Consider the following 11,451-nt stretch of genomic DNA (forward strand, 5'->3'; position numbering starts at 1 on the left):
GATATTAGTGACGTTCAAGGGAGGACATCGATCCTTCTAAAAACGTTTCTGATTTGTCGCATACCTGACAGCTAGACGGCAATTACGGCTGTGATACTTTCCGAAGTTCACATCGATAATCAATTTGACAGACCATTGGATATTATGACAGGTCTATGCCCTCATCTATCGGAGTGAAGTATTGTCTGGCTCTAATATGAAATGCACCCGCCCATGCATTACCTTCTCGCTCGTCATAGAATTTGGTTTATTGCTTATCGCCTTCAAGCCTTGTGCTACATCTTCCTCTCGTTGAAAGAGAATAAATGCCCTAACGACAGCTGTGGCTGTCATACTTAAGGTGAGGTATGATTCAGTTTGGTTCTTGACGGTACACCCACGTATTACCTCCATTCTTAGACGAGGAGTTAGTATATTGATGATCTTCTGAGGAGGCCAAAAGATGTTATGACCACTCCTGGCCTTTTTTATCTGTAGGATTCAGACACGACCTTTATAAATAAAGAAGGCCTAGTCACTGAAAAATTACGTCATATCTGAGGTCCAAGCAATCAAGATCTGTTAAATAGACAAACTGTCGATAACGAATGAGAGGTTTTACAAAAAACTTTAGAAAACTTTTATAATTGCATTTAGAAAGGGAAAAATAGAGAAATAACGAAACTGAATTTATTTTGTTATTTTTATTTATTTATTTTATTTTTTTACACGGTGGTCACCACTTATCAAGGCCCGGAAGCCACTCAGGGATAAGGGTTATTGTAAGTACAGTACGTTAGTGTGGAGATTCGATGAAGTGTTTATTTAAGGGGGCGGTTCATTAGGAATATTTAACGTTGGACTTGAAGACATCCAAGTTGTAGTCAGGTGGGAAGCAGGCAGATGGAACAGAGTTCCACAGGCGTGCAGTTCTAAGAAAGAAGCTTTGTTCATGGAATCCACGTTTTGATTTAGGCACAGATAAAGAGTGGGGAAAATTTTTCACAGTGGATTCAGCTAGACGGGTGTTTTTCGTGAAAGATTGGCAAGGGGGGACCAGAGGTTGGAGTTCAGACGAGCACCTGCCATGGAAATAACGATAAAACAAGGATAGGCTCGCAACGTCTCTTCTGTGGGAGAGAGGTTGCAGAGTAGAGAAAAAGGCATCCCCCACTAAGCCACGAAGTCTATTTTGTACTCTGTCAAGGCATGATAGGCTGTTTTTAGCAGCTCCTGCCCAGATATGGCAGCAGTATTCCATCCTTGGACGTACTTGGCTTTTATATAGATATAGATATAGATATTTATTCAATACTAGCATTTCAGCCCGGCGTTGCCAAGGTATTTGGAGGTGTATGTTAAGGCAAAAAAAAAAAAAAAAGCGGTCAATTTTTTTAAGCTTTGACCCCTACTATTACCCCTTAAGATTTATTGTTTTGGGCTAAAATTAAGTTATTAAGTTAGATCCATGTCCAAGGAACATATATCTAAAATTTCAAGTGTTTATACCCAAAATTGTCGGAGGAGTTTGGTAGAGTTCTCAAAGGTCAAATCGTTGAACTTTGACCCCTTAACAGCCAAGTTTCTGGCCGAAAATCAATCACAAAGATTTTCCCAAATCTCAGTACCCTGTATATCAAATTTCGAGCCTGTAGACTAAAAATTGACAGAGTTATTGCGTAGTGAAATGTTCAGACACAGACACACACAGACACGTTAACTTTTATAGATACTAGCATGGGCGGTGTTTGGATGTGTATGTTGAGCAAAAAAAAGAAAAAGCGGTAGTAGGAAGGCAGGCTCGAACCCGTACCGCAAAGGAGGAAAAGAACGGGATAAAACCCAACGTTTATGCTGTTACGACCACCGCCAAACCGGAAACGACATTTTTTTAAATTAAGGCTACACAATCTAAAGGAGAGGATAACTTTAAAAAATATCAGCGAAAAAAGTGACCCCCCTGTAGAAAAGTGCCTAGTTGAAGGAGAAGATATTAATGTTTTTAGCCAATTTTTCTATATTTGTCGTATGAAAGATTGAACTTTAAAACGATACTGATCTTGGTAAAATCCGTCGTCTCTATTGAAAGTTTAAGGCAGACATGCAAACAGACATATATACATACATTTATATATTGGTAACTAAAAGTTTTCGACCCAAACTGATGAAAAAGCTTGTCCTATCTCTGAATACCCTTTATGTAAAATTTCAAATATTTAGACCAGAAATTGTCTGAGTAATTTTGAAGAGACCGCAGAAGTCAATTTTTTTTAACTTTGACCCCTATTATGACCCCTTAAAATTTATTGTTTTGGGCTCAAATCAAGTTATTAAGTTAGATCCATGTCCAAGGAACCTATTACCAAAAGTTCAAGTGCGTACACCCAAAATTGTCGGAGGAGTTTGGTAGAGTTCTCAAAGGTCAAATCGTTGAACTTTGACCCCTTAATCGCCAAATTTCTGACCAAAACCCAAATCACATCGATTTTCCCAAATCTCAGTAATCCGTATATCAAATTTTGAGTCTGTAGACTAAAAATTGACAGAGTTATTGCGTAGGGAAATGTACATAGGCACACAGATACGTTCACTTTTATAGATATAGATTAAATAAAAGAAAAAAAAAAACTTCATCCAAAAAGGAAAAGTTGTGTTGTTTCATAGATTTCATTCGTTTATTATTTCCTTAAAAACTTGTTTAAAAAAGAAAGGAAAGGAACACGATTTATACTGAAATTGAATTTTATTCAATATAATTTTTTTGAAACCATGAATTATCCATATAAAATTACGTATGTTTGAAGCAGGGGACAATTAAAGACTACAAAATATGAATTATGAATTAAAATAATAAACAAATAAAAAATTTAAAAAATTAATGTCAAATGATAAATAATTCTCCAAAACGAAATCGAACGATAAAAATTTCAAAATTATTTAAATTCAAATAAATAATGTAAATGCAAAGTTACTAGTGCAAAATATATATTTTTTTAAATCGTAGAAAAAAAATCTGTTGGATAATTGTTGTAGCCCAGAAGTGTAACTGAGGAAAATACGGACACGGATATGGTTTAGAAAAATAATTTGTATTGAAAACGGAACAGAATATAGAGAGCAATACTTGTAGCACGTAACGCCAAGAGTTTGTACAACTCTGTCTATTTATACAATTCGCAAGAGTTCATATTTTCTGCACAAGTAAGTCGCCACAGCACTCCCGTCCAAGCATTTTTGTACTTTAAAAAGCTTGTTAATATATTTTCCACTTTGAGTCGATAGTCAGTGGATCGGTGAATTTTCTTTTTTCTCAACCGTCACAATTCTAAATGGTGTTTTTTATAATTGGTTTTAGATTTTTTATAATTGGTTTATGAGCATATTTTGTACCTTTATTATAGCCCAATATCGCCAGTCCTTTACAATTCGATTTAAGGCCTGGGTTTCTTTAGTAATAACATTTATCAATTTCTAACTCATATCCCAATTTCGTTATGCAAGTGTAATTAATTTGGTATTTTTATGCTTATACAAATAAACTTAAATAAACTAGAAGTTGGTATAGCTGACCCATCTTCGTATGTCGAGTGGATATTCGTTTTTGTTTTCTTTCTCTTTGTCTGCGTTTAAATAAAACTTCTTTTTAATGCAACTGTTTTTAACGCTTTTATTTTCTGCTTAATTTTTTATTGTTGGCTCGTGATTTCGACACATTTTCGAATTATACGAGTTATTCTTTTTACTGTCTTCCTTGATTTGCTGTATGCAATTTATTTGAAAAGTCTTTTGTTGTTTTCCATGAACAACTTGATTTCGGGGGGGGGGGATTTCGTACGTTTTGTTTCATTGACTTCAGCTTACACATTTTGTGATTAAAACTATTGGCTGATAAATTCTAAATTTTAAAACCTTTGAGCACGTTCAATACGAATAGGTTACCAGGTTTTTTAGAACCTTGGCATTCAATTTTTAAATAGTCTGGTTCAAGTTTACCGGTTAATATAATTGTTCAATAAAATTAATCTTATTACCAGTCAACATGTGAGCCGACTTTGTTTCCTGCAAAGTTGGTTTGTTAAGTTTTTTCCACGTATGTAAATTTATAATTGAAAGATCCGACTCAGTGTTCAACTTTAATTTCACGGTTTTATTTACTATTACGTAAATGTGTAAACTTTCGTCTTGTTGGATATTTTTCTGTCTAATTCTATTTTTTCTTTTGCGTTTGCTTCGTTATGAACACTTTTTGACAAGTGTCATTCCGGAAATGGTAGAATTTTTTCTAATGTAATTCTCCTCATCAATATCATGGCCTCGGGGGTGATTTCTTTTGATTTTTGTATGGTTCGTTCGTTTTGAAAAATGTGGGTAGCCGTTTTCTTTTCTTTCCTTTTCAGGATTTTATTAAATATTTGACTATTACGTATTTCAGTAAATTTTCGTCCACTTTTTGTCGGATTCTATTTTTTTGGTTTACGTCTGATTCTACATTTTGTGCCCAAGCTTTCCACAATTTTTACATTCCGAAGCAGGCAGAATTTTTCCAGTGTATTTCTCCGCATCGGTTACATTGTATTGGGAGTATTTTTTGCTTCTGGATAGTCCTCTTGTTTTGAAAATGTGGGTAGCCATTTTCCTTTTCTTTTTTATGGGAAGTAATTCTTTGCTTTAAACTAAGACTTTGGTTGGACATATTTAGATGTGCCATTTTTAGATGTCATTTTTTAGGCTACTTATGTACTTTACTTTCCTCACGTATGCTCCATATTTTTAGAATCGCTTATAACTCTTTGGCAATCCTTTGCAAGTTTCTGTAGAGCGAGATTGTGTTCGCTTTCGAGTGTAGCTAATACTCTTCGTCTAATCTCAGCATTATTTGCCAACACTACCCCTTAAGCAAAAGGGAGACATTTAAAATCATCTACGGATAATTCTGCCCGTCTAAAGTCGTTGCAGTGCTTGTTTACGACTGACGCAAACGTTAAATAATCTTCCTCATCTCGCAGAGTCACATTAAATCATCGCCAATTTTTATGAAATAGAGATGTGTTGGGACTGAAAAGTTTTGATAGTAATAACGGATTCCGTGAACTCCAGATCCGTAGTTTTATTTTAGTAGAATGTAGTATACAAACCTACTGTATTCAGCAGTTCCTAGCTTTCGAAAAGACGAACTTTTTTCGCTTTAGGCCGATCTTTGCAATCAACATTGAAAAGGTCTTCATACCTCCTACAGAATGCGTCGAACGTTTGGTTTTGATCAGGAACGTAGATAAACATTTCTATGGTGTTTCATGTCGTGTTTTGCGAAACCGCTATTTTACTGTCCGTGTTAGGTTTATTGGTCAAGCTTTTGAAGAAGTAATTCATGATTTTTTTTTGTATATGTTCTTCAATTTGGAATTGTTGTTTCTGTACGATTTGTTGCTGGAGTTTTCTGTTGTCTTTTTCCAGCTTTCTGTTATTGAAACATCTGTTATTTTTTAAGTTCTTAATGCTTCGGCGTGTAATTACTGGTATAAATGTTATCCTTTTACCTTCTTGCTTGAACCGAATATTTTCGTTTGTGGTCCTTTTTAATTTTGATTTATTCGTCGCAAAGTGAGTCGGATATCGGTTAGCAAAGGTAATTTATATTGAAAACAGAACAAAATATACAGAGAGCAAAAGTCGAAGCACGTATCGACAAGATGGTGTTCTACGAAAGGACACAGGCCACATGTTTACTTCTTTCTCATCGCGAGAGGATGTAACAGTCGGAAAGTGGGAAAATTGGTTAGCGCCACAAAGAGAGAAGCACTCTGGCTCCGTCAAAAATAATCCTGATTGAACCTGTCGACATTTCTCAGATAACAAGCGATAAACTTACTCCTCCCGAAAGTCGGGAAGCAAAGTCTGGGAGGGTGAACTTTCTAGGGCTACCCAGAACATTTGCATCAGTCCACCATCGAAATAGGCCAGTTTCTGTCGGAATGGTTGTCGAGGTCAGTACCTAGACTTCCGTTTATTACGAAAGCACACAGGCGACATCGAGAATCAATACCTACCCGCATATTTATAGTTCGGAAGAGTTCATATCTTGTGCAATGGTGAGTTTCCACAGCAATAATTTAGTTAAGAATGGGTTGCTAAATAATAACTTTATTATTTCAGCATGGTCCGTATTCTGCATAAGTGCCAAAAACGTATTAATTAATCAATTCTGTAAGTGTTATAAAATTTGTTGATAAATATATGAACAGTTTACAGTTTTTTTTTTTTATAAACACTACTTTTAAAAATATTATACAACAAAAAAAAACTTCAGGACAGAAATAATAAACTTAGAACATCATTTTAATATAATAAGTTTTTTATGAAATTTTATGAATTTAAAAGAAAGAAAGGAAAACATTAATGATTTTTTGTTGCATCCTCTCGCGATAGGGGGGAGGTAAATACCGTGGCCTGTGTGCTTTCATAGTACGTAATCTTGTTGGTACGTGCTACGACTGTTGCTCTCTGTATATTCTGTTTTCTTTCAATACAAACTCTTATCGTAAGGCGATGCTTAAGACTAAACTTTTGCCACTTTTCCTATTGACTCCCGATATCAAAAACTAAAGATATCTAAAAAAAAAAAATACGAATAATATTGAGAATTCTTCAAATTCATTATTAAGGGATCAGAATGGAAAAATCTCATGTATTTTTTGTGTTTGTTTTACAGGTTTAAAAACTTTTGAAAAAATTAATTTTCAACTTTCCGACGAAACATTCGCTATCTTTTAAATCAATTATACAATTAAAAGAAAAAAATAATTTAGCATAATGCTTGTTGAAAATCTCATTAAAAAATGTTCAATTCCAAATTAAAACGACATGTGAATTAAATGCATTATTTTCTTAAATGATAAAATATAAAACTTTATAATTTATTCACGGTAAAAATTCTTCTTTGCAATCAAAATATAAAATAATTCTTTATCTTTTGGAAAATAAAATACAGTCACTTTTGGACCTTTTTTTTTTTTTTTTAATCCCTCGGTAATTTCTTTGAGAATCGAAACAGAAAATAACCGTCCTTCGTTATATTCATCATTATGACCGTTCTACTTTATTTTGTGACGTTGGCAGGTTACATGACTCTTAGTGAAACGGGCTTATATTTCCGAAGGTCATGGCTCAGTCTTAAGAGGTGACCTCCCCCAAGCATTATTGTATCTCTTTGATGACCGTCGGGTTTGTTTATTTGGTTATCGCCGATCACCCGTACCGACTTACCGGGAAATGCCGACCAAATTATTCATTGCTCTTTTTGCAGAGTCGAAGTTCGTCTTTGGAAGCGTTGGATCCCCACCCACACTTTCTGACGTAGTAAGAAAGACATAAATGAATATTTCGACGGTAAGACGAACATTGAATCGTTTTAATCTCCCCACACCCAACACACACCATATTTCTCCATCCTTGAAGACATCTCTGCAAACTGAACCGCTAAAAACCAAAGTCAGTAGAAAACCATAAAATTCTGCCCACCCCCACAATCCCACATATATACGACTCCATCACCCTAACCGTTCACCCGATATGCCCTGGTATCCAGCGTGGATTATGACAGTTTCTTCTACGGTTGGGTGGTCTCATAAGTCAGCATAGTTGTTTCAGTTTTTCTGTGGGAGACGTGCCGTTACGCTTTACAGGATTTGTTGCTTTTTTTAAATTTATATTTCTTATGGCAAGTCAAGCATAAAAAGCTCAAATTACGTGAATTAATTTTTATGGTCGATCATAAAGATGTTGGCTAATATCTCTAAATATTCAAAAGAAAAAAGAAAAACGCTGTCCACCCATACCGTACAAATGGAACTGATAGGAAACCCGTAAAATATCAGCAACTCGAGCAGGCATCACGTTGCATAAGATACTATGTCATGTATTCAAGATCTGATTTTTTTCTTTTATATTTGTTATTTTATCTCTCTCTCTCTCTATATATATATATATATATATATATATATATATATAAAGCACTTTGTCTTTGTGTGTGGGTTCGTTTCTTATGAATTTCCAAATGGCCGGGTCGATTTTTATTAAATTTAACAGATATACGTTGTGTCTGAGACTGTTTTTAGATAGGTTTAGTATCGGAATGCATTTGATAAGTATCGAAAATCTTTAATCGATAATCGAAAATCAGATTATAAAAAGAATAGTTCGATATTGAACAACGTTCACACCGAATAAAATCTAATACAAGTGCATTTCACAAGTTTTATCGCCGCACAAGCAGAAGGTGTCGGCGGATGAAATCAAGAATAGATTCTTTGATAAGACAGTGACGCGCTCAAAATGAACGCTTTTGTTTAGAACACAACTGAACCATTAATACACTATATTATACTTGACTTTTAAATTCTAAACTTTAATTCAAGCCTTTATATAAAAATAATTTATAAAATCAGCAGTAAATTCTCTACAGTGAAATGTATTATGAACTAAGTAACTATGAAGTTTCCTCCCTATTCACCGCAGTGGGCCCCAGACTAGAGCGGTACCCAAATATACAGCAAATTCCTGACCTTAACATTTAACCTTGACCTTGAAAAATTGTGCGCACCATCTCTAGATCGGAGACCATCATCATGTCAGGTTTGGTCATGATCAGTCCAGTGATGTGGGCGGTAAAATAGTACATATACATAGGCTATAACATTAACCTTTACCTTGGAAAATGGTGTGTACCATCCATCGGTTGGGGACCATCATCATGCCAGGTGTGGTCGGGATCGGTCCAGTGGTGTGGGCTGTAGGAGTGTATACAGTAGCGTCCAAAACTAAGGGACAACATTTTTAAACCTAATATTTGTTAGAAATAACAACTATGAAAAGTTGAAATTTCGACAACTGGTAGTCGTTATCATCTATGGTGCCGACTGATGCAACGTTTACAAATGACTAAGCAGGACTTATTCTTTAAAGGAAATTAAAAAATTTGAATATAGCATACTGTTTACATTGTTTTTCTCAATTTTCTCCCTTACTTTTGGACGTTCTTATTTTGAAAATAAATAATTGTTATAATTCTTTTCTTATCATTTGCAAATGATTCAAATTTTAGTCTATTAATATAACGACTATCAGTTGTCAAAATTTCAGCTTTTCAAAATTGTTATTGCTAACAAATATTAGGTTTAAAAATTTTGCCGATTAGTTTTGGACGCTACTGTATATACATAGGCTATGACCTTGACCTTTGATCTTAACTTTTGAACAAGATGTGCAACATCCTTAGGTGGGGGGGGGACAATTATCATGCCAGGTTTCGTCATGATCGGTCCACTGGTGTTGGCTGTGGAAGAGTTGTACACACAGAGACATACAGACACAAACGCTATTACGTCTATCCTCCCATACTTTTATTGTCATCGAAATCGATGAAGTCGCCTATTTTACAATCAAATCGATTAATTGACTGCTCTAGTTTGAGACCCATGGTGGTGTACTGGGAGAAATCTTTACATGCCTCTCTGCAGTGACTTAGTCTACAAACATTGCACTGTAAAGAATCTACTGTTGGTCTAGAGAAAATTATTGTTACATAATGGCTTGAATTGAATTTTCAAATGAAAAACTTAAGTATCTTTATCCTGAGCCACCAAAATCAACAGAGATTAGAACATTCCTGTAATCATCAGGTCCCTGTTGATTTTGCGGTGGGAGTAAATTTCTGTGCAATTGTAGGAGGTCCACCCTTTCATGCCTTGCCTTTTGTCTTTGAGAAGGGGTTACTTTATTGCTGATCGCCTGAGGCGCTTTCACTGAGGAATGCTGAAAGGGTTGCCCGAGCACTTTTTGCAGATCAGTGTGCCCTCCCCTCTTGGGAGCTTACTTCTCAATACCATTTTCTGACCCTGGTGTCTAAGTTCTTGCAGTGAAAGAGAAATAAAAATAAACTCAAGTACCATGGTTCAATTCTGCTCTAGACAGAAACATTAATTTCGAACGTGCCTTTGTCTTATCAAAGAGCACACTGTTATGAAATTATTTTTTATATAATTACTTGAATTAATGTTAAACGTATAAAAGTCAAGTGTCATGGTTCAGTTGTTCTCTAAGAAGAAACTTTCATTTCAAACTCGCTCCTGTCTTATAAAAGAATCTACAGTTGATTTTAAAGGCTGGTTCTTTCTGCTTGTGCTGTGATAAAACTTTGCTTGATCAAAATCGCACTGTTCCATCTTTAAATTTTTTAATAACGGTTTTCGATAATGATCTTACAGTTTTAATTTTCTTTCTCTTACTATTATATATATATATATATATATATATATATATATATATATATATATACTATTATATCTATATTATCGAAAATCATTAATTATCGGAGGCATTCAGGTACAAAACATACCTCAGAACACTGTCAGACACATAAGGTGTATTTGTGTAAAACTTCCAAAAAATCGGCCCAGGCGTTTTGGAGTCCACAAAGAACGAACTCACAGATACGCAGGCACACAAAATTCTTTTTATAGTATAGTAGAGAAGAGATTATTTATATACTATTATATATATATATATATATATATATATATATATATATATATATATATATTATTATTATATATATATCATTTTATATATATACTATTATGTATATACTATTATATTTACTATTACATATATATACTATTATATATATACTATTACACATATATATATACTATTAGATATATATATATACTATTATATATAAGTAATGAAATCAAAAGAATATAGTGTTTCCTGATATACGCAATGGTAAACTTCAATCTAATATAAATACCAGTATTTATATATAGATAATTTAATCCCAACCGAATATACGCAATAGAGAGTAGAGCTTATTATAAGAGAAAGAAAGTTAAAACTGCAAGGATAGAATGGAATCAGCAAATTATATTTGTAGCAAGGCTAGAATTTGCTGGTTATGACATTTGCTACAAATATAATTTGCTGATTTATTTCTGTCCTAGCAAGAATAGCATTCTTTGAAATTCTGTGAAATAAGGACTTTGTAAATTGTTTCTTGGAGTATTCTGCCGAGCAATAAATTTTAATTGCAAAGTTCAACTTACGGTTTTAATTTTCTTTCTCTTACTATTATATATATATATATATATATATATATATATATATACTATTATATATATATATAAATATATACTAGTATATATATATAAATATATGCTATTATATATAAATATATGCTATTATATATATGCTATTATTGTATTTGCTGTTATATACACTATTATATATATATATATATATATATATATATATATATATATATATATATATATATATATATACTGATTGCTTCAATAAATTTCCAGACATATTTGTACAGGTATTTAAAATTGTCGTAAATTCTGGAAAATAAGGACCTTAATGTGTCTATAGAAACAATAAGTTCACAGTTTGTTGACACTTTGATGTCAGCGATAA

The sequence above is a fragment of the Euprymna scolopes genome, chromosome 14, assembly GCF_053919585.1.
Source record: "Euprymna scolopes isolate OS-2025 chromosome 14, ASM5391958v1, whole genome shotgun sequence".
NCBI classification, from domain to species: Eukaryota; Metazoa; Mollusca; class Cephalopoda; order Sepiida; family Sepiolidae; genus Euprymna; species Euprymna scolopes.